Source organism: Hippopotamus amphibius, chromosome 9 (genome assembly GCF_030028045.1).
Source record: "Hippopotamus amphibius kiboko isolate mHipAmp2 chromosome 9, mHipAmp2.hap2, whole genome shotgun sequence".
Lineage (NCBI taxonomy): Eukaryota > Metazoa > Chordata > Mammalia > Artiodactyla > Hippopotamidae > Hippopotamus > Hippopotamus amphibius.
Window position 1 is genome coordinate 20,122,900 of NC_080194.1, and position 27,527 is coordinate 20,150,426.

A 27,527-nucleotide genomic window follows, 5' to 3' on the forward strand; every position below is an offset into this window, starting at 1 on the left:
TGTGTGTCTGTGTATATATATATATATATATATGTATGTATATACACGCTCTGCATCCCCATTTCAAGAGACTATCAGGGATAATTTTCCCATTTCTTTTCACAAGGAAAATAAGGACAAACCCATTGAAGGCCTTGCAGTTTATATAAACCATATTTTGCTTCTCAGAAGACCATCTATTATTCATCAGATATCTATATGTCATTTTCTGAAATACAAGTCTTCAATATCAAAGCAGTTTGTTAAAAAAAATATTCTATTTTAAGACGTAATTTGTTTAATTTTGGATTTGTCATTCACCATTCCTTCTTCTTGGTATCATTTAATTATTAATATTTTGTTTTTTAAAGCATAGGATCACTGTGAGATTTTTACATTTATCACATGCTAAACAAGAATAGAAATTTGTAACTTTTAATTAGTCTATGTCACTTGATTTCCTCAGTACTCTGGAGGAATAATAAAAAAGAATGGGAGAATATTAGTAGAGAAGTATCTACTTAGAAAATTATTCTTACTCTGTTAGAGTACATAATATGTTCTTTATGAGGAAAGATGCTTAGAGCAAGTAATGGAAGTACAATAATAACATATTTTTTTGCAATAATCAAGAAGGATATGACCAGAGTACAAGCTACTTGTCACCGTGAATAAATTAGGTTGTCTTTTTATTCACAGTATCAGAGTTTTAAGGGATCTTATATGCCCTGCCATCAAACTGCTTGATTTTACAATCAAGGAAACTGAGCCCCAGAGTGACTGAATAGTTTTCCCAGACAAGCACCTGCAACATTCACATCTTTTATTAGGCAGAATAATAATTCTTCTAGTTTTAGTAAAGCTTTTTTGTGCACATTTTCATTGCGTCCTCTACCATACTTCCTTCTGAAATATATATTTCACAGTGATAAAGATTTGAAATCTGAAGTAAAAGGTTGAAAAATCTTATTCCTGTTGTTTTCAATTTATGCAAATAGGAAAATCCTGAATCTTAGAAATGTGGAAACCCATTTAAGACCAACATTAAAATATCAGCCCTCATTTTCATAAGATTCAGAGTTGTTTTTTATTGCAGATTTTGCCAGCTATATTGCAGATATTGCTAATTGTCTCTCTTCCCATCTTTTAAATTTTTTCTCTCCATGGGGTGGTTAGAGGGGATACTATATTGAAATTGATATATTGATTCAAATTTTTGTATTTTTTCTACATATGGATCTATTATAGCACCAATACATAGGACTAATATGTGACCATTATAGTACCATTTATATATTTTAAACTATATGTTTTTCATATATACATCTTGCTATATATTTATAGGAATATATATTCAATGTATATTTTGCTTCCTATTGTTTCACTCAATGTTGTATACTCTAAGTCTAGTTCATTCATTTTACCTATTGAATAGAATTTTATTATATCACTTCACATAACTAAATTACTCTATTCTTCTTTTCAGGGACATTTCAGTTTCTAATTTTTGGATAATATACACTTTGTTGTACCAAACATTCATCTGCACATTGTGAAAGAAGTATTGCATTAGGCAGAGTTATACAAAGAAAATGTTATTGAACTCTATACAATGTAGAAAACAGATTGAATTCAACTCTACCTAAACAAAAGGTGAAAGGGATTTTTAAGCACTAGGGTGAGCTAGTGGAAAAATAATGGAGGAGTTAGGGGATGCATGGTCAATGGGGTATGTCTAGCACAATGAGTCATTTCTGAGTTTTCAATTGTTTATCTCTACGATTACGTTATATGTGTGGCCAGTTGGCCTTATCAAAATTAGGTTCCTACCCTCCTACAGAAGCTTGGAGATAGGGATAGTTTCCTCTTGATGATTATATTTCAAGTGAATGACTCCCAGGTCCTTGAGAAAGTCAACCCAGAGTTGTAACACTGGCAAGAGAGTGGAAGAAGATTTACTCAAAAGGGCAGAGAAAGAATTAAGAATTGCAAATTTTCTCAAGTAAATGATGTAAAAAAAATTTTTTTAATCAGGTACTATACTTAAGAAATCAACATTCTAATGTTTAGTCAAGCTGAAGGGAATGTTAAGGCCACCTTGGTTCACATGTGAATGGGTTTGTTTCATACTTGGATCTCTAAGTAAAATCGCTGTTCACTGTGTATGCATACCTTCAATATCTACTTATTACTTATCAAAGAATTTTACCAATTTTGAGTCCAATCAGTAGTGTATAAATGCTATAACTTTCTACAATTGTTGCTAACATTTTTTTTTTACTGATTATAAAATTTTTAGCATTATGCTGACTTTTTATTTAATACACATTTTCTTGATTTGTAGTAATATAGCCATATTTGGGTCTACTTGACATTTCTCTCTGTAAACTGAATTTTTAAATCCTTTTCATATCCAAATTTTTCCATTAGGTCTTTTGTCTTTTTCTTTTTCTTACTTCTTCTTAGGAATTCTTTAGATTATCTCGATAACAATCCTTTGTTCAATTAATGTGTTAAAACTATCTTGCCCAATCTCTGATTAGTCTTTCAATTTTGCTTATTTTACATAGAAAAATGTATAGATATGTATTTTTCTCAATCTCTGATTAGTCTTTGAATTTTGTTTGGTTAATTTTACACAGTAAAAATGTACTGATATACAGTGTAGTCAAATTTATCAATCATTTCCTTTACAACTTTTTTTCTGAGGCATCCAAGTAATTTCTTTATATCCCAGTCAAAAGATCATTATTTAATAATTTCTTCTAAAAAATTTACAGTAAACCATTTGCTTTGAAGAATACTTACAGTGTATATGAGATTTTTCCCTCCTCACACAATATAAGCAATTTTTATAAACTCTTTAGTAATGGGTGAACTATTTCTTTATTGTATATTATAATGCTAACTCTTCAAACCTATGCTCTAATATATGTATAGCTTGTTTTTTCCTGGATTCCCTGTATTTTTCCTTTGCTTTGTTTATCTCTGTATAATACAACCATGTCTTCTACATACTAGGCTTATTTACAACCCATTGGTACAAAGTAGTGTTGAAATAAGCAAAGTATTTACTCTTCTGGAGTTGACATTATTATGGAGAAAGGCAATAATAAATGGTTAATTAAAAATGTAGTGATTTAAGGTTCAGATATAAATGAATCAAGGAAGAATTGCAAAATATATTTTTTTTAAGAATGGAGAATTTTTTTTTAAGAACACATTAATCACTGAATTATATTTAAGAAAGACATAATGGAGGTGAGGAGTGAGCCATGTCTATATTTGAAGGTAAGACTAACAGAGAAATTGAAAATCAAGGAGACAAGACCTGAGGCAGGAACACGCCTTGCATGTTTAAGAAATATCCATTTGGGTAGTACAGCTGGAGCAGACTGAGACACCATTTGGTAGAAAATTTTAACAATTTTCACTTTTACTTTAACAGAAATAGGGAGCCAGCACAAGATTTTGGAGCAAAAGAAGGGTAATTGCACTTGTATATTAGAACGATTATTTTGGCCACTATGTCAACAGTAGAGATGTGGTATACAAAAAGAGCAACAGGAAGAAAATTTAGGAAGCTATTTCAACAACCCAGGTATGAAGGTGGTGAAATAATTGTCAAATAATATATATTTTAAAGGGGGACATAAAAGTGTTTTCTGGTGAATCATAAAGTGGCTGGAATGAGATCATAAAAGTAAAAATGACTAAAAGGCTTTTGACCTGAGAATTAGAAGCAGTTTCATTTTGCATCTGTTTCTTTGAAATACAGAATTATAAAACTTCATTAGATATAGATATAAATATAAATGGGCTGACTGTATAGATATAATTGTAGTTTCATTGAAAAATTGTCCTTTTTATTTAATTTTTGAAAATCATTTTGGCAATTCTTAGCTCTTTAATCTTGCAAAGGAATTTTCATATTAGCTTGTTAAAGTCTATGAAACTCCTGGTGATATTTTGACCATCATTCTTTTGAATATATTAACAATTTTACTCTCACAGTAAAATACTAATTACTTACCTAGTAATGCATTATTCATATGGCAATTTTATGTTTCTATTGCCTAAACAGAAGTCTCTAAACTGAGATTAGTTTCAGATAATTTCCATTTTCATTGGACTAACCTTTCTAAAGATTTTTAATTAAATTAAAATTGGCATTCAAGTAAAATATATACAATTACATATTTAACCAAGAAACTGGAAACTGTGACTTATGTTTTGTTAATCAAAACAGAAGAAAATAGCTTTTAGAATCTAACATAAAAAAGTCATTCTTTACTAACAAAAGAACTTCCAATTAAAAGAATCAAAATTACATGAGAATAAGTCATTTAAATGTTTTGAATAGGACTTCAAAAGTAGATAAAATTTGATGCAATGGCCTTTATACTTAAATGTCCCCTTGTGGCCTACAGAAATAATTCCTACTTGACAAATGTAGTAATTAGGAAATATTTCACTTAATTATTACAATTGGGATTGGGTTAGATATTTAGATAATTTTTAAATAGAGACCATAAATTGCTTGGGATTGTTACAAATTGATGTAACAAAAGAAAGTCAATGGAAATATTTTAGTCTATTTCAAATGGGACTGAAATTTTTGAAAAAATATACATAATTCCAGGGCAGAAATAATTTTAAAAACTCCTAAATTGGCCATGATTAATTTTTACTTCTCTAATTGGATATCATTTTAATTAGTATACACATAACTTAAAGACTCAGATCCTTATTGATCACTTAAAATCACATTTTAATAAAACTAAATGCCTTTTGGTTTTCAGTCCTAAGGGAGGAAAAAGTGAACATTTAGAAATAGTTATTGCCCCAAGAGAACATATGTCCCACTGACCAAAAAATATTTCCAAGTGTTTATTCTATGTACTAGTAAATAAAAAAATAAATGCCACAGAAACAGATTTTAAAAAAACTTTAATAACTTAAAAACTGTTACAATACATTAAAAAGGTTTATTATTCAATTCCCCATACCTGCTACAGAAAGAAACAAAGATGATTCTATTGGTGAGTTTTCAGTCTCTTCCTTATTATGTGTGTGTGTGTGTTTAGTATTACATATATATACACACACATACACACAAATAATTTGTGCAGTAGCAATACTATAGTTGATTTCCTAAAAAGCTATGCATGATGTGGAAAAAAAATCTCTTAATATATGATTTAGTGACAAGAGGGTAGGGAATAGGTTAGTAATTATATTTTAGTTGACCAAGTCCAATTGCCACACTTGATTTATTTTATTATTTCCATTGCTTTTGAGAGAAAGAGAGAGAGAGAGAGAGAAATGGAGAGGGCATGAGGGCAGGTGGGGAGCAGAGGAGAGAAAAGAAAGGAGGAAGGGAAAAAAGGGAGTGGAGAGGTGGGAGAAAGAAAAAAATGAAGAAAGAATTTAACATTTCTTGGGAGCTTAACCTGAGCCAGGCCTTGATTTAGGTATTGTATATGTAACATTCAATTCTTATGATTACATCACAAAGTAGGTAAAATAAATTCAGTAACATAGGCACAAATATGGTATGTAGAAACTTAGCAAGTGGAAGAGCTGGGGTTGTAACCAGGCAGACCACTGACACAGACTCTCCTAAATGACTCCTCTAAAACCAAAACTGCAGTGAGGTACCACCTTACACCAGTCCAAATGGCCATAATTAAAAATCTACAAATCACGAATGCTGGAGAGGGTACAGAGAAAAGGGAACCCTCCTATACTGTTGGGGGAATGTAAATTGGTGCAGTCACTATGGAGGACAGTATGGAGGTTCCTCAAAATACTAAAAGTAGACTTGCCATTTTATCCAGCAATCCCACTCCTGGACATATGTCTGAACAAAACTATAATTCGAAAAGACACATGCACTCTTATGTTCACAGCAGCACCATCCACAATAGCCAAGTCACAGAAACAACCTAAATGTCCATCCACAGATGAATGGATAAATAAGATGTGGTACATATATACAATGGAATATTACTCAGCCATCAAAAAGAATGAAATAGGCCTTTTGCTGCAACATGGGTGGAACTAGAGATTATCATACTAAGTGAAGTAAACCAGAAAGACAAATACCATATGATATCACTTATATGTGGAATCTAGAATATGACACAAATGAACTTATCTGTGAAACAGAAACATATTCACAGACATAGAGAACAGACTTGTGGTTGCCAAGGGGGAGGGGAGTTTGGGGAGGGATGGTTGGGAGTTTGGAACTAGCAGATGCAAACTATTATACATAGAATGGATAAACAACAAGGTTCTATTGTATAGCAGGGGGGACTATATTCATATGCTGTAATAAACCATAATGGAGAAGAAAAAAAATATAAATAAACTAAATGACGCCTCTAGATGCCTTTAGTCAAGGGTGGGCAATCTCCAGCTGATCACACTTTCTAAAATTCCCTACTTCCTCACACCCTCACACAGCATGTATTTAATTTGTGGAAACGGAAGGATTTCAGGTTTAACATATATAAATTAATTTTTTCTACAGACCAGACTCTGAATCAAAATTTATCTTGGAGTGGGGCAGGCTTTATCTAATTGTCTATCACTCTCAGTCCTGAAACGGATCCTGAATTAACTATGAGTCCAAGCAAATGTGGTATGCTTGCTTTTTATCATATCTTCAAAACACTAACCATATGGAGATTGTGGCTTCTGAACCCCTCCTTCCTACATGAAAATTACATAAATGCTACTGTTTCAGGTACTCAATAACAAAGATGTTTTTAGTACCTGTAGTTATATCAGACTGACATATGGCAAGTAAAACTTGTTTACATCCAACTTTTTTTCAAGAAAAATAGTCTTGATTTCCCTAACACTAACTGCAGTATTAGAGGCATGGGACTATTTACAATTTCTGATCACTTTAATGAATATTCTAATGATGAGGAATGCACAATGTAATTCAACACAACCACTTCCTTTTTATTATCTTTTTAAATTATCAACATGACTACTTACTGGTAAACATTTGGAAAGGAGTTAGAAAAAGAGCATACCAATTCTTAAATGTTTATCCTGCGGACCAAGACAAATAAAATATGCTTCATGTTTTATTATCTGTGAATGTAAGATAATACAGATTGTCCAATCAGACATATACAATTCAGATAACTTACCCAGTGTCAAACTTCATTAATAAATTCAGTGAGATAGGTCATTCTGAGCCCTGAAAAAGCAGAAAACATCTATTTTAGTTCTTTCCTGTCCACATAAAAATATTCTCTAGCCCATATTTTTGTTATGGATCTCTCTAAATGTTGCAATCAGAGCATTAACAGAGGATGAAGCAATTTTGGAGATGCTACATCTCTATTTTATACTCTGACAATTATATAATGTGACATTTTGTAGAAAAGTATAGCAGGCAAATCTATTATAATCCATATTTATTTACTATAGCCAATCCTATACATAACAGATTCAACCCACTAAAAATATTCTATACCTAAGTATTTTCCTGCTAGTAATTACCATTAGTGTGTCTGCCAGTAGGTCTGTCATTATATTTACGAATCATCTTCCTCCCTCTCTCCTTCCCACCCTTCCTGTCTCCCTCCTTCCCACCCTTCCTCCCTCCTTCCCATTCTTCCTCCCTTCTTCCTTCCTTCCTTCCTTCCCACCCTCCCTCCTTCCTTTCTTTCCCTTTTTCCTTTCATACTTTCATTGTTGAACTTCCACTGGAAAAGTAGGAATTGGATTTCAGTTTTGCTGCTAATAATTTCTTTTCAACATGCAAAAAGACAAAAAAACAAAAACAAAAGAATACCACCTAAAGAAATGATGACAGGTCTTCTGAAATCTTGAGTCATATCACATGTATCAGACCCATAATATGCCTCCTTCAAGCAATGAGGTTATAAAAGCTAGGTTTATTGTACGTATGGTATCACTTATATGTGGAATCAAAAAAAAAAAAAAAAAGCTGGTTCAATTGAAACAAAATAAAATGGTGGCTGCCAGAAGCTGAGGGGAGGGAGAAATGGGGAGTTACAGATCAAATTTTCAGTTACAAGAAGAAAACTTCTGTGGATCTAATGTAAAACATGGTGACTATAGTTAATAATGCATTATTGTATACTTGAAAGTTTCTGTGAGTAGATCTTAAGTGGTTTTATCACATACACACATAAAGTTACCTATGTGACATGATGGCTGTGTTAATTATCTTGATTTTGGTAATCATTCCACAATATATACATGCATATTAAAAAAAACCACATTTTACACTTCAAATATATACAATCATATTCGTAAATTGTTTCTCAGTAGAGTTGGGGGGAAAACTTGTTTGCTTTCAGAATTTCTTGTGAGTACGGAATTTCAAAAATATATATTTTAATCTAAATTTGAAAGAAATACAGATACAAGAAGCAACAGATTGCAGGCAATACGCTCAAATCCTGCTTCAATACTGCTCATAAGAACTGACACTGATTTTGAAAAAAAGAGAAAACATATTTAAACATATGAGAAAATTATAGAATATATAATATTTTCTGTTCCACTGGGTGTCTCTTTGAGGGAAAGGCAAAGGTTACTCCAGCTTTTCTGAATTAGGAAATCATTGGTAGAATCCACCTAGGTAAGATTATTTATTTATTTATTTATTTATTTAAGCTCTTTATTGCAATATAATTGCTTTACACTGTTGTGCCAATTTTTTTTTTTTTTTTACAAAAAAATCCCAAAGAATGTATATTTATTTTAAATAACATTGATGTCACTTGTTGACTGGAAAAAATTGCACAACCTAAAAGTTGAGAGTTCTTTTTTCTTCGGCAGACATACTCAAGCCCAGGACACAGGCTCTTGGATAGCTCTGAGGGACTGTTCTAAAGAGGTAAGGGAAGAGCCAGGATATATAGGACTTTTGCAAAAACAAACCAGGTAGTTGAACATCAAAAGATTTCTGCTAGTTAAAGGAAAAACAAACATCTTAAGTTAATGAATTTAGCTCTTTTCTATGCATGGGAAGATAGCAAGGGTCTGGACTCATTGAAATCATTCCTTTGATCTGCACCTTAACTATTTAGGGCCAGTATCCTGTTTTCCTCCATCCTGAATCCCCGCACAGTGCACAGACAGGGTGACTGCAGTGGCTGCAGGGTTGACAGCCACAACAGCCTTTGTTTACTAATATGGCAGGGGATATTCTTTACCCACCTATTCAGGATTAGAGTCCCTTCTGTACCGAAGAGTAAAAGATACTTTATGTGAGATTGAACCATTTATCAAAGAAATACACTATTTTCTTGAAATTGAAGTACCCAGGTAAGATGAATTAAACCTGCAAAAGAGTTGTGGCATAATAAAAATAATATAAATATGCTAACACGTGACATCATAAATTGAGATAGAAATTGGAAAGCATCTGTCATGGAGAAAAAAGAAAATAAAGCTTGAAATTAGCATTATGGTTCTTCTAGAATTTGGTATTTATTTTCTAGATTAAGAAGCAAATTTCATATGTGGAAATGGTTTAAACGAAAATTAAATATGAATGTATGTATTCTATTCGTTCATTTTTATTACAAGTACTTCCAATGTGTTCTCTATCCTTTCCTGCTATGAAATTCACTGTTTTATGTGTCAATCACAGTGAGAAAAATTAAAGTTCACTTTAATCTTACTAAACTATTTAATCAGTTTTATTATGCCTACAAGAACTCATCTTTAAATAGCTTGTCAAAAGTCCTCTGCAGAAAAGTTGACGAACACTAACATGATTAAAATGCTGGGTAAAAATATTATCACATAAATTAACTTCCACAATGAATGAAATTTTCTATCTTCCATTAAATTCTTGACTCATATAAATTTTACATAGTTTTAAATACAATATATTGTGTGGTTCTGTTTCTATTTATGGTATAGATTGCATTTCGTGATTTAATGATTCATATCATTCCATTTAGCTTATGCATGATAATTTAATTTATACTAAACTTCCTTTCTGTAGCAGTAGAAGAACTGGCCCTCCTTTTGTCCTTCACAACAGCACTGAATTGTCCTTTGTTTTCTAATAGATTGTTATCCTGTAAATATTTTCTCTCACCTGTATCATTAATTTCCTGTGTTTTTCTAACATTTTCTCTCTCTCTCTTTTTAACAAGATATTGAATGTAGTTCTCTGTGCTATAAGTAGGTCCTTGTTGTTCATCTATTTTACATATAACAGTGTGTATCACTTAATCCCAAACTCTGAATTTATCCCTACCCCACTTTCCCCCTTTGGTAACTATAAATTTGTTTTCTATATCCGTGAGTCTGTTTCTGTTTTGTAAATAAGTTCATTTGTATCATTTTTTTAGATTTCACACATAAGTGATATCATATGATATTCGTCTTTGTCTGATCTCACTTAGTGTGATAATCTCTAGGTCCATCCATGCTGCTGCAAATGTCATTTTTTTTCATTCTTTTTTATGGCTGAATAATATTTCATTGTGTGTATGAATGAAATATTACTACACACCACATCTTCTTTATCCATTCATTTGTTGATGGACAATTTAGGTTGCTTCCATGTCTTGGCTATTTGGCTATTGTAAAACTACCATTTTCACTGGACACAAGCATGTCTTCAAAACAACAATCATTTAAAAAAAATCACTCAACCCCAACTCTCCATATACACTGCCCATTTCCTGAATATCTCACATCTCAAAATATTAGCTTAAACTTGCTATCTCTGCTGCACAATTCATTCTTTCCTCAACTTATTCATTCCATCCAGACTTATAAAGTCTCGGATGACAATTATGTTGCTAAAGTCAGGGGATAATTTTAATTATCTTCCCACTCAGTCTCCCAACATGATTTGATGTGCTTGGCATCTCCTTTTTTTAAGTTTAGTTTTCTAGATTCCCTTGACACCACATCCATGTAGTATTACTCCTCCATCATTCTCTGTTTCATCTGTTTTCTTTATATTCTCCACATGTCTGCTTGCTCCAGTGCTTAGTACCCAGTACTTTTATATTTGTAATGTTAAACTTTTAATAAGATGTGTAAATTGATGAATTTCTAATCCCCATTTCTAGTCAGGAATTCTTCCCTGAGCTCTGTATCCAACAGCCTCCCTGACTTCTACATTTAAATATTTAATGCAGTTCTGAAATTGCCAAATCAAAACTCTAGGTGTATTAACCTCCGTCAAATTGCTTCTCCGGATTCCTTCTCATTAGTACATTCAAACAATATTTTGAGTGACAACATGTGCCAGGCACCAATGGTACACCTAGGGAAATAACAGCAGGAATGGTTTGCCTGGTTCAGGTAATTAGCGGAGGTACTTTCTGAAAAGAATTGTTAAAACCTTACAAAGGTATCCAAAATCAGTCTAGTTCTAAACCATGCAATGGAAACCTAAATAATGTCTGTGATAAAAGATATTTTCCCCCCTCCCCAAGAAAATTGCTATAAATTCTAAGTATTTTCTGTGATTAACGTTGCTTTTCAGTATATGTAAGATTAAATTAGGACTTTTTTTTTCATTTGCCTTATAATAAACCTCTTAGTCTATATGCAAGTTAATTCAAATAACTCCCTGTTGACAGCCTCAGACACATACAGACTCAGATTTTCTTATACCTTTGGAGAGTATGCAATGCTTTAAATCCATATGGCCTTGTTTCAGATGCAAATGTACCTCCAAACTCTGTGGCATACATACTGCTGCATTTAAGCAGAAAATTAAAAATAAACAATGGTACCAGAGTGATTATAAATAAAAGAAAATCTGCAGTTAATTCTGAAATTCTATAGGAGTATTTGGGTTTCCAACAACTATTATAGTTGTTTCCAACAGCTATAATTTATAATTCTCAAAGTATTGTCTTCGTAAACACTTATGCCAAAATAAGATGAGGTCAGTATTACTGGAAATATGTTCTATAGTCAAATATGTTTGGAAACATTTGGACTAAGCAAAGTTAGATAGGTTTCTTCCACTGAATTTTTCATGTCTGGAACATGTTACTAGATAACGTAGATCTCTGAGAAGAGAAATGGTCACTCACAGTTCCCTGTCTTACTTTTTACCAGGAAATTTCTTCTCTGGATTATTAATTATGGCACATATATAGGATGACTGTTTAAGAAAACTTACTACAGTGTAGAATTTTTGATATTTAAAAAAGGATTGTTTTCTTTATCCATCAAGAACATCTTTTGATGTGATGTAAATTGTAGATATAAATTATTTTCCCAAAATATCTATCCATTTAAATATTTTAATATAATTAATTAACTCTACTTTTCTCTGTTTTGTTAGGATTACTAGAATATATTACATTTATATATAACATTAGATGCTTCTGGAATTTCTTTCCTGAGAGACAACTTTGCAGGGAATAACATATTTTAATAGTTTTTATCAGGCTACTCTTTTCATTGTTTTTTTTTTTAAAATAATGTTTTCTGAACTTTTCTAATAATTTTTCAAAAACATTTTGATATATAACTTTTCAACCTACAAAATTATCTTATTGGTATTGCATTTCTACTGTGCTGAATTTGTTCATCAAATTAGGGAAGACTTACAAAGGGAGAATATTTAGCATTTTTTCTCCAAGAAAACTATATTCCTTTCCATTGTGCAAATTTAAAATTCTTGCTAAAGGCTATTTTATTTTAATAACTTTTGGAAATATTTTTGATAATTTTTTATTTTGGTAATGGACAATTATTCTTTATATTGATATTTAAGATTTCTGCAATAATATTATACATAGGAAAGGTCACTTCAAAGTTTTTATGTGTTTGTTTTTATTGTTTTGTATTATTGCAATTAAGGAATGGACTTCATCATCCACATCTGGAAAACATTTTTTAAATAGAAATCACATGCAATTGAACTAAATCTTGCTGTCTTAGTTTATCTTTTATGACTAAATAAGTTGTGTATATAAATTAGAGATAATGTTTTCTTTGGACAGGATTATTTTATATGATAAATGACTATCATTATAAATATGTTACATGTTTTCCTCAAAAATACCTATATATATATATTCAGCTTAGTTTTTTCTAAGGCATACGGAGAGTATTTTCATTAAATTATAGAAATTTTTAGCATTGAACATGAACCAATACACTTCTCAAAGAGTAAACTTTCATTATGATATCAGGCTGAAATTTAAACGTCTGTACCCAACATAGCTTAGGGTAACAGAAAAATTGCTGATGATGGGTATAAGGAGTTATGCCTATTCTTCTAGTAATTTACTTTGTGACATGAGGCAAATTACTTTCATATTCTACACCTTGGGTGTGTGAATCATTCATTCACAAATGCTTCTCTCCTACGCAGCATTCTTTTGGGGAAACTAACATTCCAATGCTCAGTTACTGTGGCTTTGATGAGACTGAAGCGCATCTTGCACTCTAGAAGGAACTGAAGGTAACCCAAATCTGGCCAACCTGAACTCCATTTCCATAGCAACAGTCACAATTTCAGTGATTCATTATGACCCAGACAGGCCAATAGATTCATTCCTAAGACTTTTGCTGACACTTGGAGATCAATCCTCTTCCTGCTTAGGTTTTGAAGGGGGTAGAATTTTCGCTTAAGTCTGGTGGACATATTTGTCATAATCTAGCAGAGGCTGGGTGAGAATAAAGCCAAAAGGAGGAAAAGAAGGTGAAAACAATTTACAAATAATAGTGTACAATACTCTTTATTATAAATTATATTAGCTAATTGATTTTTCCATAACATATTTGTTGATTTTTTTCTAACTTTTGTACTGTAGCCAACCTATAGTTGCAATTAAAAAAACAAAGGTAGTTCTGACTTGAATATTTACTGTTTTCACTCATAATCATGTATAAATCCAAAGTGATACAAGAAAGACATATGCCAAATCTTTGCTCATTCACCACAGTTATAAATGACTTCCTCACTGAGTTACATGTAATTTTTGAATGCTGGAAGACTATTTACTCAAGTTTTTGTTTTGTTTTCTTTTTTTTTTTTTTTTGCCGTTTACTACATAATGGCCAAAAATATGATGCGTGTTTAAGTTTAATTTGCACTATCAACATTTCTCCCATCATTCTAAACAGTCAGCAAAACAATGACTCAAACCCTGATTTGCAGCATTTGCCAGCTTTTGTTTTATAAATTGGTAAATTTCAACTATGGCCTATTTCAACCTACCAACATAACTTGCATTTGACACAGTGAAAAGATCTGTATTTTCACCATACATGTACAACAGATTTAAATAATCTCAAGATATAGGTTATAGTAAACTTAATAAAACAAATGGGAAATTATGAATTTCAATTATATATTACCTTTGTTTTTAATATAACACAGTTAAGTCTAAGTTAATATAATTTAATTTTCAAAAATGTCTATATTTAACAATTTTACATTTTTTTCACAAACATCCTAAAACTTTAACAATTACCACATTAGGATTTCTGTCTTCTTTAAGTCACAGTTTCTGGACTTTAAATGGATAGTTTTGAGTATCAAGTGAGATAATTTCTGTAGAATTAAAGAGAAAATTGTAATTCTGATGGAAAGGAAAAGCCTATTTAGTACCAGTAACCTCATGAAGGTATTCAATCTCACTTAACATTTCCTTACTTATCAAATACAATTGATAAAATAATCCCCTTTTGAGGATTATTTGAGGGATTAAATGAGATTTGTAAAGCTCGTAGCACAGTTTATGGGCATAAAAATTCAGTAATACTATCTTTTTATTGGTTCAATTATTAAAGCATTACTTTAGGTCTTACAGTTAAGGACATTCACATACAGTTAAGGCAATTTCTCTTCATTTTGCTCACATATACGGTGTGAAATGAATTTTTTGTCCACTCAACTTGTCTGGGCAAAGTTATGTCCTTTTGATGGACTCACTCACAGGGCTTCTGTGATATGTGGAGAAAGAAGATATTCAATGAAAAGTCTCCTGAATAATTCCAGCCAGTAACTGGCATAATTGAAAAGCAGGCTTCCTGTTTGAATAAAGCTTCATGCAGAATGGACCAACCTAACTCCAATCTTACCAAACACAACACTGCAAAGCAGAGTGATAATCATGATTTGTATTTTAATTAATTAATTAATTAATTATTTTTTTAAAGTTTCAGCTTTTGTTTTTAAGCTCTTTATTGGAATATAATTGCTTTCCACTCTTATACCAGTTTTTGAGGTACACCACAGTGAATCAGCTGTATTTATACATATATCCTCACATCCCCTCCCTCCCACCCACCCTGTCCTGGCCCTCTAAGGCATCACCCATCATCGAGTTGATCTCCTTTTGTTATACAGCAACTTCTCACTAGCTATCTATTTTACAGTTGGTAGTGTATATATGTCTATGCTACTCTCTCACATTGTCCCAGCTTCCCCTTTGCGCCCACCCCCCAAACCCCGTGTCCTCCAGTCCATTCTCTGCATCTGCATCCTTATTCTTGCCCTATCACTGTGTTCATCGGTACCTTTTGTTTTTTTTAGATTCCATATATATGAGTTAGCATACAATATTTGTTTTTCTCTTTCTGGCTTACTTCGTTCTGTATGACTGTGTCTAGGTCTATCCACCTCATTACACATAGCTCAATTTCATTCCTTTTTATGGCTGAGTAATATTCCATTGTATATATGTGCCACATCTTCTTTATCCATTATCTGTTGATGAGCATTTAGGTGGCTTCCACGTCCTGACTACTGGGCATATACCCAGAGAAAATCATAACCCAAAAAGAAACATGTACTGTAATGTACATTGCAGCACTATTTGCAAGGATTTGCATTTTTAAAATGCATTTCATCATACACTTTGTAAGATTCTAAGAGATACACTTAAGTTTCTGTTTGGAAAAATAATAAGATATAAGGTTGGAGGTTAACAAAATCTAGGAAATATAGATAAAAGGCACAGCAGTATGGAAATAGATATTTTCTTTTGAAAGCTTTCGCAAATAAAGTTGAGGCAAAGAAATCCTAAACCTTTGAAGTGAATCCTGGTCTAATGGGGAACAAAACTGACATCTGTGTAAGATAGAGATAATGTTGGCAGACCAGAATACAATGAAATGTACTGATGAACTCTAGCATGAAATTACTGTGGAGAGAGCAAAGGCTATATTTCCCAGTATATTACAGAAAGTAATGAAATTCCTAACTGCTTTTATAGACAGAAAAACCCATATATCTAGACTTGGGCCTTTTGGTAGACTAGATTATTCTTTAACATATTTACTCTGCCTCCCCTCCTCTGTGGAAAGATTATTTTACCAGTTGGGTTGGTCATATATCTTGATGTAGGCAATAGGATGGTAGCAGACGTGAGATGAGCAGAGGCTTAAAAATGTGCTTGTGGGGTGGAGCTTACCTTTTGCAACTCTCCTATATCCATGAAAAAATATTCTTCAAATAAATTTATCCTGAGCATGTCTGAATGGAATTTATAGCTGAATATGCAGCTAGAGACAGAGCCACTCAGGCAAGTCCCACCTGTGTCAGCTGACAACTTAGCAGATGTACAGCTGTGGTAACGAGTAAATTGTTGCTTTAAAGTCAGGGAGGTTGTGTGGATTGTTATACAGTATTATACCTAATAAATACAGAAATCAGTAACGAAAAGGGAATGTTACCTTGACAAAAACCTAAACCACGTGACAATGAGCTTTGAATTCAGCTGGTAGAGAGAGAAGATTGTTAACCAAACCATCTTTCTCTTAAAGATTTATAAAGAGGTGGAGGCAGCATAAGAATTTATTATCCAACTGTATGGAGAGACCTCTGTAAAGTTATCCACGAGAGGGAACTGAGAATGTCAGGTATTATTATACTTACCCACAGGCATGGTATTAAAATATTTAACAAGTGGAAAAGAAATGGCACCATCAACTTAAATGGGTACAACAAATAAAAATGGATTTGGGTCATAAAACAACTGGTATGATTGTAATATGCAAATTATGAGGTTAATGTGTACTTTCATTCCAAATTATTTAGTAGTCACAGAGTGAAAAGATTTCTCTATGTTGATCAGAAAAGAGTAGAATAACAGCAAGTAATTTTTGTAACAAAATAGGAAATAAGAATATTCTAATTCTTTAATAACTTTATTTACAATAATTATTCTTTTTTCCCACCCCAATTCTTATATTGATAACTCTTGTCTTTCCAATTATTTTCTATGCTGAAAAACCAGGTGTAAGTCTCAGCCACCAACTAGATCATGCTAAAACATAAAATATAAACCCAGAGTCAATATTCCACTAGCATTTTTCAATTATTTTTTCAGCAACTCTGTAAATGTCTATTCTATTCATCTGCTATACGTTGCACATAAGAATATGAAAAGGCAATTTGAACATTAGCCTGTAATAGTCTCCCCACTTTGAAAGAATTTCCTATTCCTTGCCTAATAAAATTCCTGTGTAGGTACATTGTACTGGTGATTCTCCATTTGCTCCACCAGATACCATTTCTGTTTTTTTCTACCTTGTTCTGTGCCAAGGAGTCTGACCTCTAGATTGCATGTTCACACTGATTTTCAGTTAAATTGAGTTATTGGGAGTAACAGGTAATTGATCATTGGAAGAGAGGAGAGACGTATTGGGGGGTCTTTATTTTCCCCATCTAGCTCTGCTCACGCATTCTCTGTGGAATCCTTAAACTCTGACCCAGATATCACATTCTGATACTATGCCCCAATTCATTTACCAGAGAAATCATAAGGCTGCCAGTCTTGCATGGGGCCCAGAACAAGAGAAACTCTTGTAGTAGACATAAACAATAGTGCTACCTGGCCAGCCACATAGACGTTAGGAACCAGTGATAGCTGAGGTATCCCTGGCAGTTAGGAAAGGTATCCGAAGCCTCTGGAGTGTTCAAATAGGAGAATCAGAGTGGACTTTCCTGGGATTTTGAAGTAATTCAACACTGGCTTTCTGTATCAAAACAGCTTCCACATTTGAAAAGTGGACCTAGGGTTGCTTCTGAGTCCTGGTAAAGACTTATCAGTGACTCTAAGTGACTGTGGGACACTAAGTGACTGTGGAAACTGGAATGGATCTCACAAACTTTGAGTTGCCTGATTTAGCAGATGATAATATGGGATGCGTACAGTTGCAGTCTATTATGAAACAGAATATAAAGAAAACAAGGATTAATTTTGTCTTGAAGATTTAAGGAAATTGAATGAAAAGCAGGCTTAGACCCTCGTGATACCTATTCCTTCTACTTTATCTCCCCTTCAACAGAACCCAGTGGCTTCACAGGAATTCTCTATGAACAACTGATTAAAGAAGGAAAAGTTTGGCCGGATTTGCGGATGGGTATACACCATGTGTTGGTGCCCAACTGGGAAAAGGTGGCACTGCACTGTCGCCTCCCACAGGGATTTTCTGAAAGACAAGGGTGAAGGAAAATTCTCCGTTAGCAAAACCGCAGGCAACACATCTGTTGTCCCTTTCAATATTAGAGATGGCCAGAAGTACAGATTAACACTTATTGAGGCACACTGTCTCATGGGTTGGATAGATGGTTAAAAAATTGAAAGAAAATTAAAAAGTCTTGGAATAAAGTGTAAGGTTAAATCTCTCCTGATGATCACAGACATGAAGCTACCTGTATCCAACATAAATACTCACTAAGTGCCATCCGCTGATTTCTCCATAGTCAAAGGGAAAAGGTAACCCATTCTTTTGAAGTTGTTCTGCCTCTTTCCCAGAATCCTGGGTTTGCCCAACGAGTCCAGGTACAAAAAGGTTGTGGTGGCAGGAATGGTGTATATCAATGCACATAACAACATTGTCATTTCACCAAGAGTACCTTGCTGTTATCACTTTTGAGTGCCCCAAATGCTAGTGTCAGAGGTCAGTGCTGAGTTACTGTTATGTAACCTTACTCCAGGAGACCAGCCCACCACCAAAATGTAGGCTGATCACATTAAACATGAGAAGGGGAAAAAAAAAAGGAAAGAAAAATAGACACTTATTCTAGATAAATTTTGTTCTTGCCTGCACAAAAGCATGCCTACCAGCAATTCAGTTTTTGGCCTTAAAAATGGGTATTCATACACATGACGGTCCATAAAACATTGCCTTTGGGAATTCATTGCACAGTGAAATAAGTATGGTAATAGGCTCAACACACAGAACAGACTGATCTCACCACATGCCATATCACTTAGAGAAGCTAACTTGATAAAATGGCAAAACAGCATATAACATTAATTTTAGTAAGGAAATGGGGAAAATCCTAGAATTTAAGGTGGTGTCCTATAGGATGTGATCTGTATCTTGAACCAACATTTGGTGTCCTTTCTCCCATAACAAGAATAAATGAGTCTAGAAGCCAATCGGTGGAGTGAATGTGGCCTATTTTAGTATTTTACCTATAGTCCACTTCTAGAAAAGTTGTGTTTCCCACACCTATTACTTTGTAATCAGTGGGTGGGTAGGTTTACTCAGCAAGGTACATGATTGTACTAAAATCTAAGGTACAAGCTCCTATGGGGTGGTTCTTTTCTCATGGCTGTAAGCGCTCTCCAGGCTTCAATAACCCCCAGTTACCTCTTCTTTCCTCATCTCTCTTTGTCTACATATAACAACAACTTCTTGATGTTCCCAGACTCTGGGGACTTTATGTTGCTTGTCAGATACCTTAGTTACTGTAAATAACTGTTCATTAAATCCTCTTCAGTTAAAATCTTTGCGTGTGCCATCTGTTTCCTGCCAGGACTATCACTGCTACATACATCCATAAAATTCCCCTGAATATTCTCTTCCTTTCTTCCAATTTTCTTTCCTTTAGCCTCTGTTTAATCTACACCTACATTAAACTTTACCAGAAAGAAGTGATTTTAATTTTTGCTACAGATGAGATTTTGTTTATATAATCACTTTCAGTTATGTGAGATTTTAATCAGGCATTAAAATCATACTCTTTAAAAATGACAATGAGCCAGGGATTCATTTTACATCTGTAAAAGTTACATTACTTTCTTGGATGAAAGTAAAAATAGTGCTTATCCCTTTAAATTAAAAAGAAAATGTAAGTTCACTTAAAAGGGGCATGATAGAGATAGAAAATTATACATATAAATATGCAGATATAGACAGACCCAGATCGAGTGTTCAGCTAGTCAGAAATGATGAACTTTGTATAAGAAGGAATAATGACTTCCCCAATCATTGCATGAACTACAATATTTTTCCAGATCAGAGAAACTATAAGTAACCTCACTTCTGGCAAGGCCACAAGGTTCTCTCATTCTTATAGCCTTTGGATTGGGTTCAACACGAAAGAATGAAACAGCTGTGCTGTGAGTGGCCTGAAGTCAACTACATTCATTACCTCTCTGACCAGAATTGAATTTCAGTGTCTCAGTGAATTCCCAGAGATGTGGCCTTGTCTAACTTGAGAGGTATCTTCAGATAATAACAGCTTTGACCAGATCACACTAATAGACTCCAGCAGACAGCCCAGGGGGATGCACTTGGTGAAAACATATAGATAGCTTGAAGGACATGGGAGAGATTAGAAGGAAAGTTATCTACAGGAGGCTTGCATTAGCTACAAACTGATTTTGATGAGGGAGTTGATTTAAAAAACAAAAACATGCAAATTGTGTCTTTACAGTCTAAAAGTGTGCTTTATCTATCAAGCAATTATGTTTATTTTTAAAAAGAACTTCAGATTCATACTATCATTTTGTTGTAAAGATGAAACAGTGAGTAACATTAGCTCTAAAGTTGCCACATCTGTCTTTGATAGCAGACTTGAACTCTTGCTTTTACAGTGGGGCTATAACAGTGTTTGGAACCTAGCACCAAATCAGGACCCAAGGAGGTCATTTAAGAAGCATATTTGAGGAATGGAGGTTGATATCACATCAATCACACATTGATATCAAAACACTATCAATTATGGCAGGATCTTTCTATGAAGCTCCAGAAAGTTCCCTAGGACTTTGGAAGTGCTTCATTGAGAGCATTTTCATTCAATAGTGTATAAATTAATTGAGGGGGTAAAAAAGTCGTTATCATTACCCCCCCTAGAATTCTCTTTCCAACCCTCCACCCATGCTATCATAATCATATTCTAAATAATAGACCAGCTGTCCCAACACTGCTTATGAATGAAGTTGGCTAATAGAGGTAAGGAGGACACCCTCGGTTGTAAAATTCAATCACTTTACTTTCTAACGTAAAATATTTCTCACCTCTTTGTGAAGTGACCTATGACTTTTGAAGCAGAAGATAAACCTCAAGACAGGGAAGCATTCTAGATATATTGCACCTAGAGAAAACATTTTTTATTTTTGAAAATCTTTTAGGACATGAGAAAAACTGAGCTTGTCATCTTGTTTATTACTAAGTCCAATAGATTTTCCTGCTTGTGTGCTTCTTTCAATTGGGTTTTATTCAATGAATACTATCACTTCACTAGATTTTGAAAACCTTTTATTGAAGAGGAAAAAGTACTGGGGGTAAATACCCTCAAATAAATATGACTTTCCAAAGCAGAACCTTTTAAAAATGTATCTTTACTAAGTTACTTTTATCAAACATTCTAGCTGTATAATATCTGTACACTACCAAGTAGTGTATAAAAAAGATAATCACAGATATAGTTACATTTTAAAATAGTTTTCGTGTAAACTTTTTAAAACTGTGAATTATGAAGTAGACAGATATGAAAAGTGCACATCTAATTTATCATCCCTGTCCAAAGCTAATATCAGTTGTCATTTCACTTTTACTCTGTGTACCGCTTTAACCTAGGCACAGGACAGCTCCGTATCCAGTCTGGCTCCTTCTTGCATTAGCTGAGTCAGTGCCAAGAATCACAGCCCCAAAACAAAGAGAAATAGCCCAGATATCCATTTATGCTATAAAGAGTACTTTAATTCATCTTTAAACTTTTTCCACAGCACTGCATGGTCATGACTCTCATCTGGCACTTTATACATATTTTCTATGCATTAATCATTTAAAAACACTACATATTAATAGGCTAATTATATTTGAAGTCTGTATAAAGGTCATATAATGTGTTTACTGCTCAGTGTACATTAGTATGCAATATTTAACATACTATTGTGTATCTGACATATATCATAATAAAGATATAGCCAAACAAGTTTTTACACAGATTTAATAAGTATTCCCAGTAATATAGCCTCACAGTTGCTTATTTATAGACAAGCTTTTAATGAAATTTAAGGTGTGATATGTAATTACAATGTGGAAATCATGAACAGGCATGCATAGAATAGATGTCCTTAGGTTATATGAATGGATACCTGTGCTTAGAATTAAAATTCCAGTGATAACTTTTAAAATGATTTAAATATTGTGACTCAAACATTCATGAACTAAAAGAGGAGATGGTTTAAGGAATTGCAGGAAGTGATTCAAAGGTAATATGGTGTAGCTATGACCTTGACAGGGTAGATGGTTGTAAAGACTTGGGAGAAAAAAATTGTATGCGTAAACATACACACACACACATATATACACATGCAGAAAACAGATCAAAGGCAAAATATAGAAATTTTCACATGTAATATAGAATTTTAAACATACATAAATATGTAAATAATTAAGAATAAGTTATTGTAAGTTTTAAATAAGTGATTGGTGTTATGGATCTTTGTTCTCCCACTAGTTGGGTGGATTTGTATGTGAATTTACCTTTTTCCTCATCCTGAGTCTAATCAAATGGCATCACATCTCTTGCTGCCATTCTTCAGGGGGAAAAAGAACATTAGAGGAATCAGGATTACATATCTTCCTCTCCCAGATGTTTTGTTCCCAGAAACTTCCAAAGGCATAATATAATTGTAAGGCCCTCTGCTATCTGTGTCAGGATGGCTGACCTGTTTGATTTTATGGAATTGCATTCCTGAAGGACTAGGACTGTCAGGTAGTTTTTGTAACCTTTTATAGTTTTTTTTTTTAATTAATTAATTTATTTATTATTTTTGGGGGGCCTTTTATAGTTCTTAAAGCATGTTTTATACTTTTCAAAATTCTGTTCAGAAAATATTTTAAAATTATTTAATGTATGGTAATGTAGGTTATATTTGATAGTAAAATAATGTGCTCTCTAGTGTTTGATTGTGGACTTTGTTGCTAGATAACCTAGTTCAAGTTCTGGCTCCACCTTTAAAACTTGTTGGTTGTGGAGCAGTTTTTTTGTTTTGTTTTGTTTTTTTTAACTAGTTCTGTTCCTTAACTTTATATCTATAAAACTAGGAATAATAGCTGTGTCCATCTTATAGGGTGACCACCATGATTACCAGTTATTGCTCCAGGCACTTCATATATAATGGAGCAATAACTGGCACATAGCAATTAATCAACAAATGCTTGCTCTTCACAAGTACACAAATCCAAAACTGTCAAAAGTTGAGTATACTACTTGCTCATGTTACAAAACTATTTCCTTATGAAATGTATTCATTAAAACAAAACTGGTTGTCCAAAGTTCAAGGTTCCATGTGTACATGTGATAAAGGCATGGCCAGAAGGTCAAAAAGCTTCAATACTAACAAGAAAATATTTAAAAAAAAATACATTATCTATAGCCGCACAGCTGATATAGTCTAAAATCAGTTAAAAATTATAGTTTCCTCCTATAGTTTGCTCTAATATAATATTAGTTAATTTTTTAATAGCCTTGCCAGGACTCCTATGTGAAAGTTAGAGATTTATAGGAAATGTGTGAGTTTATAAAAAAGGAAATGGGATGATTTGGGTGAATTCTACATATTACAAATCTTTCAGTTGACTGAGGTTTTCTTCTCAGCAGAGTAAGTCATTCTCTTTGTGTGTGATGCGTCAACACTTGCTTGATGACAAAGTTATCTCACCTGGAGTGGTTATCCAGCTAGAGGAAGGTGCTACTCCTCATTCACCAGATTATTACCCCTCATTGCTGTAGATTGTAACTGGAGTCATATCCCAGCATCATTCACGGGTTCAAGTACAAAGATTGATCCAGGAATAGATAGATTATTTATAAAAGGATTTATAAGACTTCATTAATAATAGCTTTGTGAACAATAACTCCAGTGATATTTCTCTGGATGGCTGCTAAGAAAGTAATATTAGGAAAGAAATATATCAACCCATATTTGTTGATGTGTATGAACATAGTGAAGATTCTCTGTGCAGTGCATTAGCTCAAAAACCTAAGGGTACTTCTAATAGACAAATGAAAATTGACTGAAATCTCTGAGTTAAAGCCTGTATTAAATTAAAATCAGACACAAGATTTTTTATGTGATAAAGGCAATCAAAGACATAGGAATATTATAAATCACTTATGTGATAGGAAGCTTAGAAAATGAGATGAACATTAGAATCATTAAAAACTTTTGTAGTATCTGTAATTTGTAGGTCATAGATGAAGAATAGAAATGTGGTCATTACAGTAGGCTCTCTTTTCTCAATGGTTATGATTAAATAACATGTGGCATCAAGTAGTAGAATGCACAGGACATTATTCTTTAACCTACTGACAAGAAGTAGCAGTTATCCTATGTATCTTGGTGAAAAATGATTATTTCCGCAACTCAAATGATTCTATGGGTCACCTCCTAATGTTTTTGTACCAGAAATATAAAGGTACATCTAAAATCATAAAGTGCAGTCAAGAACAGTAAGGGCTCAGATCTTGTAAGAATGAAGATTTGTCCCATTCAATATTAGATGAGAAAATTGAGTTTACTGAAGAGATGCCTGTGGTCCAAGGGAATGAAGAATGTATAGTGATGTGTCTGATAAAGAAATCAGTACTGTAATCTTTGTGAATATTTTCTGAGATTATATATGTGTATGTGTGTATATATTTTTGCATGTAGGCATTACACCATGCAAAACTGTTTTATTCTACTATTGCAAAGGTATATTAGTTGTATTTCATTTTTAATCTAAAAAAGGGCTAGTTCATGAATATGAACATGACTATATAGTCTCATATAATGATCTATAAGTTCAATTAAATTTAGAAACAGTCCAACATTTGGACTTTCAATAATTGCTTAACTATGTGACTATTTGTGACAATGAGATATCCATTTATGATTGTACACAAGGGCTTGAAATGTCCTTGTGCATTGGGACTTGTCCTCTTGTAACTTGTCACTGACGAGAGAATTGCTTCCAAGATATTGCAGCGTTTCTCTGAGCCTGGGCCTCAAAAATGAATTCATATGGTGTGAATCAGTGCTTAAGCAAAGTAAGGCTCTAAACCCATTGGAACCTGCTACTTAAAGCACAGGAACTCATCTGCTTAACCACAAACACAGAGGGAATATATACTTATTATCATATGCTACTGAGATTCTGCAGTTAGTTGCTTTACAATAGCTAATTGATGCAATAAATATGATAACTGAAATTACAGAGATGTTTAAAATGTGCTTCAAGAAGCCATACAGCTTAACTGTTTTGAATTCTTCCTCCATTTTATGACGTATCAGTTATCCCATTTTGAATAATTTAAAAGATATCTTTCATATTAAAATAAATACTGCTTCTATTTAGGAAGAGAATAAAAATATCTCATGTGTTCTTAAAATTAATTAGCAGACATAAAAGGAGTTTTCTAAATACAGAGAATTGTTTCTGTTTATACCTTAAGTAAACTCAGTCTCATCTAAAATTAGGTGTATTATATATTATGGTGAAAACATTATCATGAGCTTTGATAATTCTTGACATGTTTTAAAGTAAGTGACCTGCATCATCAAACTTATTTCAGAAATACATCTCCAGCAGGACTGTGGAATAGAGATGGGTATAGGTCAGGGATCAAAGATTTTGCAATGCTGAGGGGCTAGTTTTAAGTTAGTGCAATAGTTCCGAAAAACCAATGACAGACTGTAGTCCGAAAAACCAATGACAGACTGTAGTAGCATGTAGAAATGCATTCGAGGATATAATTGTGAAATTTTGCAAAGATTAATTTGATGATGCTTAATGACATAAAAATATAGGAGAAAGAAAAAAGGTCAAGGATTAATTAAAAAGTCCCTGTTTAGTCTATGAGATAGAAAGCAATCCAAGATTGAATGCAATTTTGGCATTCTAGAGGTAGAGGATGATTATTCAATTTGTCCCTTTCATAACAGTTGGGATTATTATTCAATAATTTAATTTAAATATCTGTTTTCCAAACTCTGGCAGGGGTACACAATCAGGGAATACTTACTCAGATAGGGTGCCAAATATAATCTCATGGAGAAAGATGGCATATTTTAGTTTGTAATATTCCTGTTCATTTAGGAGTAACAACCAAGGATAGTAATAACATCCAAGGAAAGATATATGTGGACAATATGCTACGTTTAAAAATTCTTCATTAACAAATAAACCAGATAATATCAACTCCCTTGTTACTAGAACTAGCACTCTCTTTACTCTCAGATGGCAGTATTGAGCATCTGCAAAGACAGGATATCAATTAGCTAATGTTGCAGTTGTCCTCCCTAAATTTGAGTCACTTTTAAGAAGTACACTGTTATACTGGGACACAGAAAATATATTTCCAATATTGCTTATGAAATTAATCTCAAGACAGAAATAAAAGACAAAAAAATAGAAAAGGCCTCCTCTGCTAGATTAGTGTTGAAAAGTGAAACTAGCGTCAAACATTAACAAAATAAATCTTTGATTCTCCCCTGCTGTGAAACTCATCATAGTGCAATGTCAGCCTAAATGGCCTTCGCATTTGCATTACTTAATCTCTTTATAGAGAAACAGGAAGGTAATTAAGACGTTGTCAGATCTCAAATCAATGGGGAATGGTAATCATGGATTGAACATCATTTGCCCCATCAAAGGAAGCTGAATGATATTAAGGTTATTATATCCTAAGAACAGAATATAGCTTGCACTAACTTTAGCCACACACTGTGACTTGCAGAAATTTCATGCAGATGAATGTCATCGCTGAGTTGGCATAGTTTCTTGAAATAGTATTCTGTTGTAATAAATAGGGCTTGATCAGTGAGCAAACATCTAGACATGTCCCATCAACAGTTATACTTCTTGTAAATCACATAAAATGTAGTTAAACTGGCATACAGTAAGGAGTGGAGAGGTAGAATATTAAGAATGGATTAAGAGTTTATTCATTGGACTTATTAGAGATCTGAGATTGTGTCCTATTTGTGTCACTAACTGTGGGACATTGGGTTGGACGAGGTATTAAGCTAATATAAGCCTTAGGCTCCCTAAACAGAAATAAAAATTATTATAAGAATTATGTAAGGTAATACATATTAAAGTTGTAACACAATTTTTAAAGCACGGAATGTAGAGGCAACAAATTGTAGCTGTCAGTGACAATAGAATATCGGTCATGGTGGTTTTGATGTTGTTTTTCTTGTTAGAACTCCCTAGTCTCATACATATTTGTTGTAGTCCTTTGGCTTCCTGGTGAACTTACAATAAGAAAAATTTGATTCAAAAAGATTAGAGATTTTATAGGATTC